General features: G+C 33.1%; 1 protein-coding gene across 1 annotated transcript in view; it reads right to left on the bottom strand.

Annotated features, from left to right (window-relative positions):
• Positions 1-15892, bottom strand: part of LOC127872243 (regulating synaptic membrane exocytosis protein 2-like) — a 173315-nt gene that overhangs the window by 73540 nt on the left and 83883 nt on the right. The window contains exon 2 of the mRNA XM_052415573.1: positions 2617-2653. The gene's annotated coding sequence lies outside the window, so the exon portion shown is untranslated. The remainder of the gene's footprint in view (positions 1-2616; positions 2654-15892) is intronic.

Consider the following 15892-nt stretch of genomic DNA (forward strand, 5'->3'; position numbering starts at 1 on the left):
ATTTCATAAATAAAATATTTACTATTCACTACGCATGCATAATTTGCATTCGTGGGTTTGCCACGTGACGATGATTAATCTACTTGCGTTATTTATAGTTAACTGGTAGTTACCAGTAAAATTGTATTACCGAATATATGAAAATATGAAAACTTAACAACCGTTTTTAAGTAATGTAATATAACAGTCGTTATATTTTAATCAATATAAACTAATAATTGAAAAAATACGGTATTAAAGAACTTTTCTTTTTTCGTCATCGTGGTTGACGGTCCCTTTAAGTCATACAAGACAAAAATTAATTAACAAATCTGAATCTTCAAATTAAGGATTACTTTGCATGCTTGTTATGTATATGACAATACCAAAACCTTTGGAGCAAACTATACTGCAACAAGAAGACATCTATCACGTCGCCTTTAGCTAGTCATTCCGAGGTTTGCAAACAATATGTTTGAATATTAAATCTTTGTTTGTCTTACCATGAAATAATACCGTTATTACCCAACCGTATTGTAAATGTGTGTCTGCTTTTAGTTCTGATTGACAGTAGCATTTCAGCAAACCGATGCAGATTTTTTCTTTATTATTCTTGTTGTGAGAAAACTAATCGAATACATTTGCGTAAAGTCTAGTCACAAATTAGATTTGCAGTCCGAATAGGTGAATCACGGTGAACACTTTCCGCTTGTATGGAATTTTTTCGTTTAAAATGTCACTTTTTAACGAAATCAAGTTCAGGCGGCCTTCAAAGGATATTCAGGGACGACACTTTAAGTAAGGCTTATTTGAAAGTCAACATATTTCATCGACACAAACCATTTTACTCACTGCAGATTGAAAGGGTTGGGCAAAACTATGTACGAAATTTGGTGTAGTATTATGTTATTTGTTTATATATAAATAAAAACCTTATTTAGTATTTAATGTCTTTGAAAACTCAAAGAAGATATAGGGTGCTGAAATAATATTACAAATAAAATCATTATGTTGCTAACAAAATCTGCCCAACGAGGAAGAACAAGAAATTTCATTCATGATTGTTAATGATAATTGTTATGAAGGTCCATGTCAATTCAAATAAATATATTGTAAATACAGACACAAACTATTTATATAAACGCCTTTTTTGCTATATTAAATGTAGCAATGGAATTTGAATGTTACTTGTCGTCATTGGGCATTGAGAAAGCAGTACTAGAATCACTCTTAATAGCAGGTCTGGGTCTTGACAAACAAGTTCGGTCAGTATTATCTCTATCAACAAAGGACTCAAGCACCATTCTCCAGATCAGCAAATAAACGTTTCATTGAAGTGAATACCTTGGGTTGGAAGTTGAAGAACTTTTGGGATTTCAAGTGACAGCTAATTCTCGACCGACATTTGGGTGTTAGATATAGAAGAAGAATTCAGCTGCAGCAGATGTCGGGGAATTCTTGCTTCAAACAAATGGTATAAATATATTTTAAAGTAAAACCAAAATGTCTGTATACTTTTGCATTAATTTTTTTCTTTCTGTTTTATCATGATGTTCACGCAAATATGAATTATCTTGTCTAATTTACAAAAATATAATAAAAAGGATCTGGTAGTTGTTGTCATATCTTATAATAAGTTATTTACCTCGTCCAGTGTGTTTTAAGCTCGCAAATGGCTCCCTAACTAACACAATGCCTTGACTCGATTAATCAAATATTATTAAAATTAACATTTCACTCTCATTTCATTGATCCTTTCGTACATTAACCCATTTATGCCTAGCGTCTAGAAAAAAGGCCTTGGCAAACAGTGTAGACCCAGATGAGACGCCGCATGATGCGGCGTCTCATCAGGGTCTGCGCTGTTTGCTTAAAGGAATTTCTGTAAGAAATATTCTAAATATAGAAATAAATATACTAGACATCCCCAATTTTGGAATTAAATTGATCCAATTTAGAAGGATGGGAGAGTCCACTAGGCATAAATGGGTTAAATATACAAACAAAAAAACGCACGAAAACGCCGCGAATAAAAAATACACTTTTCTATAAACACGAGTGCCCAAAATATTCGATCATTCACTGGAAGCAGCCGATTTTCTTAGAATTGTATGCCTAAGTAAAATAAATTACAAGGTGGTATGATTGTGTTGAAAACACTAAAATGTGTCTCGTCAATGTACTGAAATAATGCTATTTATTAAAAAGTTGACGTATTTAATATAACCTTTAACAGCCGATTACTGACTGAATCATCCATGCAAATGAACACATACAGTAAAGTATGAAACATATTAGCCTCGTAATGGGGACACTGGGTTAAATGCAAGCGCGTAAAGTGTCGCCTCATCAAATACAGTGCAGTCCGCACCGGTAAGAAAGTGACGACACTTTCCGCCAAAACTGGATGTTTGCTTTGAAGATTCTTTCCTTGAACGCAAAAAAAAAACAGTAAAGTGGAAAGTGTAGCCCCTGATGAGCCTGTGCGAATGTTACAGGCTAATCTTGGATGACACTTTACGCACTTCCATTAAAGCCAGTTTACTCAGAACGAAGCAAGTATGTTTATCGTGGTTACACTTGCGAAAGGTCAACCAAACTTTGACAACAGACAGGATGCTCTCGAGGTTTAAGTACCTTAATTACTTTTGTCTTTAGAGTCTGCAATCTGCATCTGCAATGAAAGAAGATATATACCTCGGAAAAAGGGTCATGATGACTTGGACGTGATAATTTATATACTGCTTCACGATATATGCGACTCTGCAGATTCTGCCCAACGTTTAAGTTACTGTCTAAGATAGCATAATTTAAGTTAAATATTTCATTATATTAAGAAAATCATATGACGGCTTGATGCGCGAGTGACCATTTTGCCTCGAAACCCAGTTGTTAATATGATCCTGCTGTGAACATTGTATATTAATAATACTTAAATAAGAATTGCTTGTGGGTGTTTGATTTAATTTACTATTAAATAATTGCATGAACAAAGTTGGACGACGGTTCGGTTGAGTCATGTTTGTCCATTAATGTAATATGGCATACGGTACACAAAGGACCCTTTTTAAATAGCTGAGCTTTAATACATATTGCATTGGTGCGTTAGGAAATCAACTAATTTTATTTATTGCTATAAATTAAAAATATGTTAATGGTGGTGACATTTTTTTCATAACGCTAGTTCTTTCTTGAACCCTAATGACTCTTATTTTGATTGCGTTTTCAGCTTGTTAAACATGCAATAAATGCTTACAAATACAGTCCTTTATAAACATATAAAGGGTTGTTAAATGCAAAATCAGAAGCAATTTTTCAGTTTTTAATTTAGCGCATAATGTTCATATTTTTTTAACAACAAAACATCTCTAAGACGCGCAAACATTACTAGTTGACGTTGTTGAAAATAAATATATGCACACATTCATTTTGTGGAACGACCATTTTTGTGATGCCGTTGTTTCTTTTTATTTAATAGCCTTTTTTTGAAAAAATATCTAGGAACAATTGTTCAAAAGATCACGTTTCTAATCTTAAAATATTTTCGCGAATATAAATTCGACAATACTTTATGTTACTTTTGAATCGTGGTCTAATTAAGCTTTGATACAAAATGATGAAGGGATTTTCCACATACTGAAGGTAATGGTCACCGCTAGCTACAAAACAGGATCGTTAATTAGGAATTATTTCATATTTCATCTCAATTATCGCCATAACTTGGAATCGAAGAAGCTCTATATTTCCCAGATAATTTCTACAGAATGGCTCATATATGGTTTCCCGGACTTTGCATACAATTTGTAAAAAAGAGACCTGAATGCGTTTCCATGAGTTTTGATTGAATCTGTATATAATCACACGTCCGACGGTGCAATATAATATCAGTCCTATTAAAATAGTCCTAGCGTACGTTGGATAAAATAGCATTCTCCCTTGTTACAATATGCGCAATATAGCTTTCCATAAGGAAAATGGAATCGGATCAGGTTTGAGATAATTTTTATCATATACATTTGCATTAACTGTTTGACATGCAATTTAAAATATACTTGCTCGATACAACAGATACGATGCATGTTGGTGCTTGAATTAGCAATCAATTGCCTATGGTCAGGTTTTTAATGCTTTCGTACAGCCTTTATACATATAGCAGTGATGTGTAATGCAATAGACTCCAAAAATGTAGGACACAATCAAAGACGCACATACAAACTTAGGATAACGTTTGTAAATCATTGTACATAATATTAACGACCTTCTAAATGCCTCTTACTAGTTTCACAATAGCGTTATAATGATATGATAAAAAGCCATCCAACGGTGTCCAAAGGCAATAGACACTCTCGTAAGCGTGCCGTAATTAACTGTTAGCACTATTTGTCATCGTTACTGGTAACAAATGAGTTATCGTAATACAGAAGTAACAATGTATTATTTTCTTTGGATACAAAATGGAACCCTTTGTGTTTCATAATTATAAGTGTTTAATTTCCCACGTTATAATGGAGAAACAAATAAACAAAGAAACAAATAAGTACCCGAGTATGGTCAGTCACACACACGGAAACATATGCAATTGCTTTTACACTTTCAGACGTACAAATAATATCTTTCCAAACGTGGACCGCTCTGGTAACAATATAGTTATGATGTTTGTGATTTTGTGCTGCATGATTCAAGCACGCTAAGGTTAAAGACAATTTTCAGAGAATTTGACGCTTAATTCTATGTTACAATATAGCAATTGAACGTCGATGGTTGTTTCTATTTAATAGTATTTATGGAAACAGAATGTATAGAAAACAAAAAGCATAATACGCGAAACTAGATTCGTTCAGAACGAATGCCTTCTTGTTGCTAATGTACACTGATTATAATCGTAAATACAATATTATACTGTGTGTGTTTCTGAAATTGAGAAACGTATCGGTGTGTGCATGTCGCACACTGGTGTGTGACAGGCGAATTAATACAGTCACTTTGGTTACAGTTGATGATATCGTTTTTCGTTTTATCTGATGTGAAAATCCGTCTTAATACTTTCGCTGTGTCAACTTGACCAGCTCAACTCAACTCAGCTCAGTTTATTAAGTAAATAAAGGCCGCTGGCCCAAAATATACAGTATTTGATACAAAATATACCGGGTAACACATGTTTGTAGTTGCGAACACATCATCTACTACTAAACTATGTAAACATATTACATTGTGTTAATGTTACATTAAAAATATATCAGCTTATTCAATTTTGTTCAAAAGATGATACACATAAAAACACAATTTCAATAGTGCGTCATTATCTGTTTTGCTCATGAGATGATAAAAGTCATGTACAGTATTTCCACCCATATACCAGTTATATAGAAATTCTCTACGGACAATGTCATATTTACTACATTGAAAAAAAAACGCATGGTACTCACAATCAATAATAGATACATTTTTCTCGTTAAAACAAAAATTACAAATTCTCAAATTATATGCAAGATGCAACTGCCTACCAATTTCAATAGTTAATGTGTGATTGGAGCATCTAAACTTAGCAAAGGCTATCTGATATATGAGCGGAATTTCCAACTGCAAATGTCTTTCGATGTTAGGTAGAGATTTATAGTTCTTATAATGGTTACCTCTAGACGCATTGTTAATGTCACTGTGCCAATTTTGTGTGACGCAATCAATTATATGCTGACTAAAATTAAATATAAATAAGTCTACGTTGCCAACATCCTGAGAGATCCAGACGAATCTGAAACCATATCTAAATATTAAAGATTTTTTTTTATATAGCACATTTATATAGCGCCCTTTTCATACTCAAGATGTGCGTTCAAATGCGCTTTACAGTTTTTCCCTGATCACTGGGTCATAAGTCGTCCGTTAACATCTTGGCGCAGTGTGCAGCCACGGCACATTGGCTTATTTCCCTCACAGGTACCCATTTATACACCAGGGTGGAGTGGAGCAGATGTGGGATAAGTTTCTTGCTCAAGGAAATTCCAGTGGTCGGGGCGGGATTCTAATCCGGGACCTCTCGATCCCTACGCCAGCGTCCTACCATTAGACCACAGCTTCCATTTTACATGTGTTGCCCAGCAAGTACGCCCGGCGTTATCTATTGATATTAACATACTATAGCATTGTTTAGGAAATCTGCTATTAGGCATCATTAACAGTTTACACCAATATTTAATGCAATTAACAAAATATGTAACATATAAGGGTAGTCGGCCACATTCGCCAAGGGCGATACATGTATTAGTATTTTTCCTTACATGCAACATGCGTTTACAAAATTTATTATGGACAGTTTCAATGGCATTTGCATATTCATATCCCCATATCTGTGAGCCATAACACAATATTGGCTTAACCATGCTATCAAAAAGGAAAAAAAGTTCTTTAATAGGGACTTTCCAAAAGTCCCTTTATAACTATAAATTGAGAATATTGCTTTTTGAGCTTGTGAACTCAGTTTTTCTTGCGCCGCGTTCCACGATAATTTCGGTGTAAACAATAATCCCATGTATTTATAAGCGGAAGTGGTATCTATTTTCGTACCCCGATATGTCCACCGCTCGCAATTTCTTAAAGGTCCGCCCTTTCTGAAGTCAATAATTTCAGTTTTATCTAAATTAATCTCCATTCCCGTGTTAATGCAAAATTGATCAACAACGTTTAACCGTTGTTGAAGGTTAAACATCGTCATTCTTAGTGAGCATTTACCCGTTGTTGTTCACATATTTTAAATTGCTTAATCACTAAGTAACTGTGTATCTCTGCAATAGCAATAATCATAGTGTCAATACACCGCGATAAAAAAACTAATATACATGTTGACCACTAACGTCTATAGAATACACTTTGACGATGCGAATGACTTTAATGTAATACAAACTCTTTAAAACCGTTTTCATAATCGTTTTATCAACATACACTGAAATTGTATAAAACCGTTATGCATGTGAATACCACACTTATTTATTCTAGATACACGTACGCTGTTAGGACTTCCAAGCATTTTCTTTTACTTATGCCTTACAGCAATATTGCTCATAAAAAGCGCATTCATTAAAATACAATTACTTGAAACACGAGCAATAGAAACGAAAGAAAGCGCTGCCTGCCAAAGTGATTCTTATTCATGTTTTATGTGATTTATGCACTAATAATAAATTCAATTTAAACTATAATTTTAATTTCACCTATATTCTGTATTATTCAGATGTAAACCTCCTAAATATAAGATTTCCTTACTGACGTGCCACTTTTGCAAATATATTATGCACGGATGAAGAAGGTTACTTGGCTGCCTATAACATTTGAAACAATCCATTAATGTTCATAACCGTTAAGATCTTTAACATTTGCTGCAACCTCCGCGCAGAGATTTGACTGTAACTAACATTGCTGGATCAAATATCTGCCTTCGTTACCAACCTTGTGATGATAGCCGAGCCAAGTGGTACAATATTTGTTTTCCATTATTAAATAAAAGAAAATGGTTTTGCTTTTCATAATATAACACTTAAAAGAGAAAATAAAACTCTTCCAAATCTGGTAGGATTTTCTTGTGATGGCAGATATTGTATGTGAGAGCATCGGACGACAACTCTGCGCGAGTATTGTCTTTGCTACTTAATAACAAATCACGAGTAAAGCGCTCATTCTGTACAATACGTCATATTTCTGTACCAATTGCACGTTCTGAACAAATCATTGACCCGACTGCTAAAATACTAATAATACCTTTCGAGCGCATAGTATATTGCCTTTCACAATCCAGATAGAATTTCATCACATAATTAACCCCTTATTGTTCAACAAATTATTATTATAAAACATATTGTTAACAGATCAGAAATTGTTTATTTATTTCATGGCGTTCAATACATATTGCTAATATGCGATGTACATACGCTTTAGTTAGCAGTTATATATTAATGATAAAATAACGACCTCAGCATATATTTTAAATATATATTTTACATAAACACATGACGGATGAAGTACTTTATCGTTATATATCAAAAATATGTAAAGGCAATAGTTGAAATTCATTTGAAAATGAATGAACATATTGTAAGAACTTTGTCGCAAACATATTACTAGTAAAATTGATAAGCAAAATATTTTTCAATCGATGTGTCATCTCTTATCCCCTTAATGTTTTTAATATTTAACTCACACGATGGCCATTCTTGAAAATAGTTATAACCTTGCAGTATATAAATATTTCGGTTAATCCATAATTGAGTTTAGTTAATTACATTTTCTTTTATGCCCAATATTGAAAGAAACTTTTGCAAGAACATAACTTTGTTGTGTCGTAAGATTTTTTTAAATGAATGTTTGGCACCGTGTTGTGATATTAACCACATAATCATAGTTTTGCTCACACAATCAAAACCGTTCGGGGCTAATAGAACTATAAAAAATGACTGAAACCTTAAATGAATTACCAAACTTAAGGTCTGTTCTTCATTAATAAACATATATCTATCATTCTGCTTGCCTTTTTGAAGAATATTCACGCACATGATTGTGCATTATCGTTTTAGATTTGTGTTTTAATTTCGAGTTTGGACTTACTAAGATCACTTTCTGAGAAATTACAATCAGCGGTTCGCTTGTAATCCAGTAAGAGATATAAAAGAATGTATATATAAAAGAATGTACAAAGACCAATGAAGATGCTCTTACATTACAGAACCATGTATTCAACTGTCGAAAGGAAAATGAATGATGTTGTTAAAACACCATAAAATGGCACCTTTGGTTTTAATGAAGTGTTAATAAAAACAGTGTTTATCTTAGCTGATAACTAGTTGTGTTATATCCAATTACTATAAATTACCATTATAGACACGTCTTAAACTGTGAACGTGTTTTTGTGATAATCGCATAGTAATTCCATTTATAAATCCACAGTTAAAGCGTTCAAGTATTTATTTGCTCGTGCTAAATATCAATATTTCTCCTTAAATATTATTGACTGTAACAAGAGAAATTCACAGAAGAAACACTGTCTGTCAGAGTGATTCGCATTTACGATATGCGTTATGCACTTCAATTCATTTAAATATAATTTTAAATTCACCTGTATTATGTATTCTTGGATGGAAACCTACTGACGTAGCTATTACGCACATATAATGCACGTAGTCATTAAGGCAATATGTTTACGTTTGCGTATTTGTTGTAATGAAACCATCGCAACTGCAATCGCAGTTGTATTTATTAGTAATAAACATGTCGCGTGGTGTCTTTAAAAAAATATATAAACAATTCAATGCTAATTTTACGATATTGTAAATTACACTTGAAAGCCTATACATATATACATGTTAATTCAAAAGAATCCATTCAAACTAAGAATCGTCCAGATCTTATTGTAAGCATCCGCTGCTAGCTAGTTAAGTACTAGTATACCGTGCATTCCGAACAATACATCATATTTGTGTACACAGAGCGGACCTTTTCGCGATTGTTGAAGTCCAATAAAACATGTCATTCTAGCATCCTTTTGTAAGTCACCTTGAATTAAATTAAATGTCATCTATGGCATGCTCGGTATTATCGTCTTCTATGTTGCGTTCCACAGTTCGGATATTGGATAAGGTAACAAAAAAATGAACAGAAGCGTATTATTATTGGAGTTTTAATTGTCAACGACCAGTGTTATATTTAAGACGTATAGCTTTCACTATGCAAAGTATGCAGCGAAAACATGGTTTATTTTAATAATAGTATATGACACATGTTATTATAATTATTATTTGTTATTGTTAGATTTTGTAAGAAATAATATAAACACATATGTGCCAGATTATGTCATGAATCTTTATTGAACAAGATCAATAAAAACACAGTGTCGTATAAGGCAATCTGCTATCTCATTTCAAAGCCTTTTTAAAACGAAGGACACATTCACTGACGCACATAGCAACTAAGCAGAACTATTGACAACCAATGTACATAATATAAATGACCTACTAAATACGCCTTTTCATACTGGTTTCATTTTATCGTTATAATGATGTGATAAAAAGCCATCCAACTATTCCGTAGTCAATACACGCTCCAATTATTCTCCACGGTGTGTCGTATGCTTTCTTTGGGATCATGCAAACAAACTTTTACGACTCTCCAGAGAAGTAGCTTAGTTCCAATCGACATCAAACATCTTTAGTTTAAAAAATAATATTAATCAATTAAATATAGGCCAAATTTACAAGCTCGTAGTCTACTATGCAAAACATACTACGCGCATAACCTCAGTCTGTTGCTATCGTGAAGCATTATATAAATCAGCACGGTCCGTTTCTCTAACAAAGATTGCAAAGATAGACACACAACACACCCGCTATTAGTTCTCACATATTGTAATGTGATTCTTGGAGAGTTCCTGCTTTTTTCTGAGTTTTGTCCTACTGTATCTTTTGATTTATCATGTAAGTACATACGATGTCAGATATAACATTCATTTTGTCCCTAAAATGTAGTACAAATGAGATAATGTTTAATTACATTTATTTCAGCTGACCTACCATGCTTGAAAATCGAAACTGTCGTATTTTACCAGTTTATCAATCGCGCTTATATGCACATATGTTGTTGTCGAAACAATAATGCCAGAAAACTTCTGTTGACACATGATGTATATGCCTTAAATGAAACGTGTATATACAACTTACTAGAATAATGAACTGTACATTTTCTGATTCAAAAGGTATCCCAACAATTGTACATGTATACGTAAATTTTAATTTACCAAATAATAATTAAAACATTTTTTTCCCGTTTTGCAAACTGTATGTCAATGAGAAAGTTAAAATATAGACGTTTGGCTATAATATTAAAATGAATATTACAACATTGACAAAGCATGATCATATGGTGAAAATGAGATTAAGATCAGCATTTTAGTTTACATGTTGGCGACGACCTATAAAAGGTTATTTGATATGTAATTTACTTCTGAAATTAGTGTAGTTAGTATCAGAACATTTCTTGATGCTTCACAGAGGACCATTGTGGTTTTAGTTTTCATTTTAATCGTCATCATACATCAGTAGTAGTCATTAGTAAGTGCCCCAGGCTTTTCCAGCTTCTTTCAATATAAGCCTTTGCAGGCTGCTATAATTGTTCTTTTTTTGAAAAACATACCATTGGTGATCAACTAGATATATTACAAACATAACAAATTTAAAAATTGATCAAGCAGCCAACGCAAATTCAATAAATTATTCGCACCTTAAATGATAGACGTTGTATCTTTTTTCTTTATATAAAAATGATTTCTCTGGAATCCCTGGAATTGGATTGTTTAAAATCTTTTAAAATGCCCATTTTTTGTACGATCAAACTTAACAAGGCGTTAACCGAAGACAGAGAAATTAACGTTTCCGAGAAGCAAATGCGGAAGCAAAAAGCACATTCTAAAAGGTTTAGGATGGGAAATTCACAAACAATGTAGTGTAATAACTATATATGATATCAGTTGTTTTTCTATGTGAATGACCCAATTTAATGGAGTGTTTACCTTAAGTCAGCTGACACACGTGGAATTTATTAAATTCTAAGGAGTAAATGTAATGAACTTAAACAGTGTAAACGCTGTGATAAATTCCGATGACATTTTGTAGCACAGGTGAATGAACGACATGTAAATATTTGTTTTTAGAAACTAATTGAATAGAAAAAACCCTTCGATTCTTGGATAGTCATTGTGTAAGTTGTAATCCATGTAATTGCATTTATCTCTGACAAACTGTTTACGCATATCCCACGCGGTACAAGAATCATCCCACCATTCCTGCCTTTGACTCAATTTATTTTGGAAGTTGTTCTTAATTATTGAGCTTCTCATATACGGACTGCACGTTCTAATCTGGGACGACAATTTACGCATATTTAAAAAGCCCAGTTTCCCCACAACGAGGTTGAAATGGACATGTTATTAATGTAGATTGTATGCATGGCGTTCATAACGAATCTGCACTGTTTTTTTTTCCAGACAAACAATACCCCTCTGGGAATTAACTCAGAGGCAATAAAACCAGCCCTTTGAAATACGTAGAGAATAATAGGTTAGTGTTGATTATAGATCAGGTTTATCATGCGAGGCTTAGAAAACAAAAAGCACGAGCCTTGGCGAGTGCTTTTTCGTTTTCGTGCCGAGCATGATAAACCTGATCTATAATCAACACTAATCTATTATTCTATTTATCCCACTTTTTATTTTGTAAACCTTTTTGTTTAAACAAAATGAGTTTGACTGGATAATTTCGCTGGATTTATGACGTCATTTCGTCGAAATATTGACGTCATTTCCTGCCCTTGATTATAGATGATATTTAATCAACGGGGCTTTAATCAACCGAATTCGCTGTAAAAGTGGGATAAAAACGTTCTTTGGCATGCCTGTACTTCTGTCTATGGTCAGGGAAATTATTGCCTAACAAACGCTATTGTTATTATAAAAATCCCTCACTCTTTAAGCCACACAAGACAGGAATAAATGAACAAATCTAAATCTTCAATACAATTGAAATTAAGGGTTGCTTAGCATGCTTTTAAAGAATATGACAACATCAAAATCTTTGGAGCAAAATATACTGTAACCAGAAGATATCTATCACTTCGCATCAAGCTAGTTATTCCGAGGTTTGCAAACACTCTGTTTGAATATTAAACCTTTTTTTGTCTTAACCATAAAAGAATACCGTAATTGCCCAACCGTATCGTAAATGTGTGTCTGCTTTTATTGCTGATTGACAGAAGCATTTCAGGAAACCGATGCAGATTTTTCTTTTATTATCCTTGTTGTGAGAAAACTTGTCTGAAAACATTAGCTGAAAGCCTCGTCAAAGATTAGATTTGCAGTCCGAATAGGTTAATCACGGTGAACACTTTCCGCTTGTATGGAATATTTCGTCTTAAGGATGCCACTTCTTAACGAAAATCAAGTTCAGTGTATATTCAGGGACGACACTTTACGCGAGGCTTATATGAAAGTAAAAAGATTTCATAGTCAAAAAATATTTTACTCACTGCAGATTGAAAGGGTATAGGCAAAACTAAGTACGAAATTTAGTGTTGTATATGCTATTAGTTTACATATAAATTAAAAAATAATTTAGTATTGAATGTCTTTGAATACTCAATGTAGATACAGGGTTCCCAAATAATATTACAAATAACATAATTATGTTTCATAAAAAATCTGCCCCACGAGGTAGAACAAGAAATTTAATTAATGATTTTAATGATACATTGTTTTGGAGGTCAATTTCATTTCAAAAATATTTATTTTTAATACAGACACAAACTATTTATTCAAACGCCTGTTTTGCTATATCAAATGTAGCAATCGAATTTGAAACTCTCTGTCACGTTTTGTTATTTTGGAATTCGGAGGCACGACTAGGATAACTCTGAATAGCTAGTCCGGGTCTTGACAAACAAGCACGGTCAGTATTATTTACATCTATAAAGAAATCAAGCACCATTCTCCAGATCCGCTAATTGACGTTTCATGGAAGCCAATACCTTGGGTTGGAAGTTGAAGGACTGTGGGGATTAAAAATTACAACTAATTCTCGACCGACATTTGGATGTAAGATATAGAAAAACAATTAAGCGGCAGCGGATGTCGAGAAAAAATGGTATAAATATAATTTAAATTAAAAAAAAAATGTATGTATACTTTTTCATTTAAATGGTTCTGTTTTATCATGATACTTGTGCTTATATGAATGTTCTTGTCTAATTCAAAAGAATATATTAAAAAGGATCAGGCAGTTGTTGTCATATCTTATAATACTTTATTTACCTCGCCCAGGGTGGAAGTAAGCTCGCAAAAGGCTCCCTATCTAACACAATGCTTCGACTCGATTAATCAAATATTACATGAATAACCATTTCACTCTCTTTGTATTGATACTTTGGTACATGCCATATACAAACAAAAACACGCGAACACGCCACGAATAAAAGATACACTTTTCTATAAACACGAGTACAATAAATATTCGATCATTCACTCGAAACAGCCAATTTAAAATAGTTTAGAAGGTTGTATGATTGTATTTAAAAAAACAAATATGTATCGTTCATGTACTGTAATCGTGGTATTTATTAAACTTTTACCGTATTAAATCTAATCGTTTACATCCGATTACAGAAATCATTCAATAAAATAAACACAAACAGTAAAGTATGAAACACTTAGGAATCGCACTGGGAAAACTGGGTTTAACCCATTTATGTCTAGTGTACTCTCCCATCCTTCTAAATTGGATCAATTTATTTCCAAAATTAGGGATGTCTAGTATTTTTATTTCTTTATTTAGAATATTTCTTACAGAAATTCTTGTAAGCAAACAGCGCAGACCCTGATGAGACGCCGCATGATGCGGCGTCTCATCTGGATCTACGCTGTTTGCCAAGGCCTTTTTTCTAGACGCTAGGTATCAATAATTGTGTCAAGATACTCTTTGTAATCTAAATAATGTTTCCGTGAATACACATTCAACAAAACTTAATTTTGCATTTGAATCTTAGTCTATTTGCGCTTTGATACATCATGTAGACGGGATTTTCAATAAACTGAATGTAATGGTCACCACGAGCTACGAAAACATGAGAATTAACTAGGAATAATTACATACTGTATCGCATTTATCGCGATAACTTGTAATCGAAGAAGCTCCTTGTTTCCCAGATAATTTCTCCAGAATGGCTCATATATGGTTTCCTGTACTTTGCATAAAATTTGTAATAAGAGACCTAAATGTGTTTCCATGACTTTTTATTGAATCTGTATATAACCACACGTCCAATGGTGCAATATGATATCAGATCCTATTTGAAATAGTCATAACGTACGCTGCCAAACCCATTTCTCCCTGGTTACAATAATATGTGCAATATAGCTTTCCATAAGGAAAGTGAAATCTTATTAATTTCACATTCATTAAAAACAATTTACTGTTTTATGTGGTATGAACTTTAAATAGATAGCATATATACATGTTTCTTAGCAATGCATTATTATATTTGACTATTAATATATATATATTTTTCCATTAAACATAATGATTCATACGGAACATACATGACGGTGTGTTTAACTACCAATGAAATAAAACGAATGACAAAATAAAGACAATCCACAAGACCTTATTCACATAAATTACATTCTTGTCCCGAAATGTTATGATTGTAGGAACAGTAAAACAATAAAGCGTATATATTGTACCCGAAAAAAGAAAAAAAAATGCTAAAATAAAGAAACACTTAAGGCTTAAGGCAATATTTGGAATAAGTTTATGGCGATTGTTTTGTTTTGAAAAAATAATGAATCATATGCATATGTATTCAATGACCAACGTGCAATCAAAAATATATTGCCCGATACAACAGATACTATGCACGGTGTTGCTTCGAATTCGCAATATATAGCCTAAAGCAATGTTTATAATGCTTTCAAACAGCCTTAATACATATAGCAGTGGTGTGTAATGCAATAGACTCTTAAAAATGTAGGACACGATCACAGACGCACACAAATCTTAGGATAACGTTTTCCAATCAATGTACATAATATAAACGACCTTCTTAATGCCTCTTAGTGGTTTCATAATAGCGTTATAATGATGTGATAAAAAGCCATCCAACAATGCCCAAAGGCAATAGACACTCCCGTAAGCGTGCCGTAATTGACCTTTCGACAGCCGATTGATTGACAGGCTTATTAACCAATCAGATTAAAGCATAGATTAGGTCCGTTTCTATCCGCCATTTTGTCCGTCAAACTCGCCGTTTTCCGACACATAAGCTTATACGTAATTCTGTGTTTTAAACAAAAAAATGGTTAAAAGGTTATGGCACTTGTAATTCAGAC

This window comes from Dreissena polymorpha, chromosome 3 (genome assembly GCF_020536995.1).
Source record: "Dreissena polymorpha isolate Duluth1 chromosome 3, UMN_Dpol_1.0, whole genome shotgun sequence".
Classification (NCBI taxonomy): domain Eukaryota; kingdom Metazoa; phylum Mollusca; class Bivalvia; order Myida; family Dreissenidae; genus Dreissena; species Dreissena polymorpha.